The 3,755-nt window shown below is 30.4% G+C and overlaps 1 non-coding gene across 1 annotated transcript; it reads right to left on the bottom strand.

Annotated features, from left to right (window-relative positions):
- Window positions 1–817: 817 nt before the first annotated feature.
- Window positions 818–916, bottom strand: LOC111722880. The gene has a single exon (XR_002771524.1). It is a non-coding gene; the product is annotated as a small nucleolar RNA U13 (small nucleolar RNA).
- Window positions 917–3,755: the final 2,839 nt, after the last annotated feature.

Here is a 3,755-nt window from a genome sequence, read left to right as displayed (position 1 = left end):
TCTCCAGCATATGGAGCCAGCACCCTATCCTTTGAGCCACAGGCACCACCCTACTTTGTCCTTTCTAATTTATAAATTCTGTGCTATAAATTTTTTTCTAAGCATCATTTTCACTGCATCCTACAAGCTTTCATAAGTTGTGTTTTCATTTTTATATCATTTAAAATATTTAAAATTTTCTCTCGATATTTCTTCTTTGACTAATGTGTTATTTAGAAATGAATTATTTAATCTCCAAATATTTGGGGACTTTCCAGGTGTTTTTTGTTTGTTTGTTTTTAGTTTTTTCTATTGTGGTAAGAGAGCAGACATTGTATGATTTCTATTGTTTTAAATTTGTTAAAATGTGATTTATGGCCCAGAAGGTGATCTATTTTGTTGAATGTTCCATGTAAGTTTGAGAAGAATGTATAATCTGTTGCTGTGGGATGAAGTAGTCTCCAGATGTCAGGCACATTCAATTGTTAAATTCAATAATGTTTTTACTCATTTTTTACCTGCTGGATCTATCCAGTTCTGATAGAGTATGTTGAAGTCTCTAAAGATGATGGATTCATTTATTTCTCCTTGCAGTTTTATCAATTTTTGCTCTACATATTTTACAGTCTGTTGCTGGAGGCCTGGTGCATACACATTAAGAATTGTTACGACTTCTTAAAGAATTGACCCCCTTATTATTATGCAATGCACCTCTTTATTCCTGATAACTTTACTTGCTCTAAAGCCTGCTCTGCCTTAAATTGATAGAGCTACTCTTGCTTTCTTTTGATTAGTGTTAACATGGTATATTTTGCTCATACCTTTTATTTTCTTTCCATATTAAACAAGTATTGTGTCAATATCACAACAAAATTTAAGAGAGGCACATCCCACACATAAGCACGAAAACCCAAATATTTGTGAACCACAAAAGGATTAAACCTTTTACTCTTAATCTATAGGTGTCTTTATATTATATAAAGTAAGTTTCTACAGGTGGGTCTTATTTCTGATTGACTTTGATGTTCTCTGCCTTTTGATTGCTGTATTTAAACCACTGGTGTTCAAAATGATTCTTGAGATAGAAAAATATCTACCATTTGTTTTTACTGTTTTCTATCTGTTTCTTTTGCTCTTTGTCTCTATTTTTGTCTTCCATTCTTTTTTTTTTATATTTTGTGATGTTAATAAAGCATTTTATATGATTTCAGTTTTCCTCCCTTTATAACATATCAGTTATGATTCTTTTCTTTCCTTTTTAATTTCTACCTTAGAATTTACAATATACATTTATAGCAAATATAAGTACACTTTAACACTATTCCACTTCACAGGTAGGATGCACACTTACAATAACAAAATAGTTCTAATTTCCCCCTCCTATCACCTATATCATTGCTATCATTTCACTTATATATAAGCATTTATAATTATAAGATATATCCAAAGATATATAGTCAAATACATTGTTACTCTTATTATTATGAATAAAGTGTTATTCATTGAATCAATTAGGAAATTAAAAAGTTTTCATTTTACCTTTACTCAGTTATTTTTTGATGTTCTTTTTTTCTTTATGACTATCCAAATTTATAATCTATATACTTTTTCTTCTCTTTAAAGAACTTCTTTTAACATTTCTTTCTAGGCAGGTCTACTAGAAATAAAGTTCTTCTATTCTTCTTTGTCTAAGAAAGTATTTTTTCCTTCCCAGGTTTGAACCCATCACCTCTGGTATATGGGGCCAGCACCTTACTCCTTGAGCTGTAGGTGCCACCCCTGTTTTTCCTTCTTTTTGAAGGATGACTTCATGAGGTACAGATTCTAAGAGAGTGCTTTCTTTCTCTTGATTCTTTAAATATTTCACTGCACTCTTTTCTTGCTTGCATAATTTCTGACGGTAAGTTGGATACAATTCTTATCTTTGCTCCTCTATAGGTAAAGTATTTTCCCCCATCTGGATTCTCTCAGAATGTTTTCTCTATCTCTGATTTTCTGTGGTTTTAATATGATATGCCTAGACATAGGATATTATTTGTTTGTTTATTTGCATTTATCCTGCTAGGTGTAGTCCAATCTTCCTTGATCTGTGGTTTATTGTCTGACATTAATTTGAGAGAAAGTCTATGTCATTATTGTTTCAAATACTTCTTCCATTCTATTCTCTCTTTTATCTTCATCTGGTATTTTCATACATGTATATTACTCCTTTTGTAGTTGTCCCAAAGTTCATGGATATTCTGTTCTGTTTTTTTCTGTCTTTCTTTCTCCTGGATTTTCAGTTCTAGAAGTTTCTTTTAAGATATCCACAAGCTCACAGATTCTTTCCTCAGATATGTCCAGGCTACTAATAAACCTATTAAAGGCATTCTTCATTGCTATTACAGTGTTTTTTGCTCTAGCATTTTTTTCATTATTTCTTAAAAATCTCTCTGTTCATATTATAAGATGACACAAATAAGTGGAAACCTATCTCATGTTAATGGATTGGTAGAATTAATATTGTTAAAATGTTTATATCATCAAAGCAATACACAGATTCAACATAATCCCTATCAAAATACCAATGGCAAGCTTCACAAAAGTAGGGAAAAAATTCTAAAAATAACATGGAACTGTAACAGATCTTGAATAGCCAAAACAATTCTGACAAATAAAAACAAAGTGGGGGGGCATCATACTTCCTTTTCTAAAATTGCATCATAAGGTTTTAGTAATCAAATAATATGATAATGGCACAAAAATGACCATGTGAACCATTGGAAAAAAATAGTCCAGAAATAATTCCAAATATATATATATATAACCATTATTTTATATATATATATATACATATATATATATAAACTATATATATATAGTTAACTAATTTCTGACAAGGTCACTAAGAGGACAAAATAGAGAAAAGTTAGTTTTTTCAATAAATGGTGTTGGAAAAACTGGATTTTCATAAGCAAAAGGATGAAACAGAGTGATTGTTTTGTACCACACACAAAATTAATTGAATATGGATAAAAGACCTAAATGTAAGGCAAAAAAACTATAAAACTACTAGAAGAAAATACAGCAGAAAAGGTGTTGGACATTGGCCTTGGATTTAATGCTTTTATGTGTATCACACCAAAACTCAGGCCATAAAAACAAAAATAAATAGAGCTACATTAAACCAAAATGCTTTTGAACTGCAAAAGAAGCAACCAGAAAAATAAAATAGAAGCCTACAGATTAGGGAAAAATATTTACTATTTGAAAACCTTATATCTGATAAGGGATTAATAGCCAAAATCTATAAAGAACTCATACAACTCATTAATGAAAAAGCAATAATTTAAAAATTGGCAAAAGAAAAAAACCAGAATAGATATTTTTCCAAAGAAAACACAAAAATAGTCAACAGGTATAATAAAAGGTGTTTATCATCATAAATAATCAGGGAAAGGCAAATGAAAACCACTGCAGCATACCACCTCGTACTCCTTAGGATGGCTATCAAAAAGTTCAAAGATAACAAATGTTGGTGAGTTTTGGAGAAAAGGCAACATTTGTATACTGTTGGTGGGAATAGAGATTGATGTAGTCATTATGAAAAACAATATGGAGGTTTCTAAAGAAATTAAAAATAGAGCTACTATAAGACCTAACACTCCCTCTTTTGGGCATATATCTAAAGAACATTAAATCTCTACCTCATAAAGATGTTTGCACTTGTATATTTAACGAAGCATTATTCAGAGTTGCCAAGATATGGAAGCAACCAAAGTGTATGTTGATGAACA

Source organism: Otolemur garnettii, unplaced genomic scaffold (assembly GCF_000181295.1).
Source record: "Otolemur garnettii isolate 467f Iridium unplaced genomic scaffold, OtoGar3 scaffold00006, whole genome shotgun sequence".
Classification (NCBI taxonomy): Eukaryota; Metazoa; Chordata; class Mammalia; order Primates; family Galagidae; genus Otolemur; species Otolemur garnettii.
This window is presented reverse-complemented; position numbering and strand designations above follow the sequence as displayed.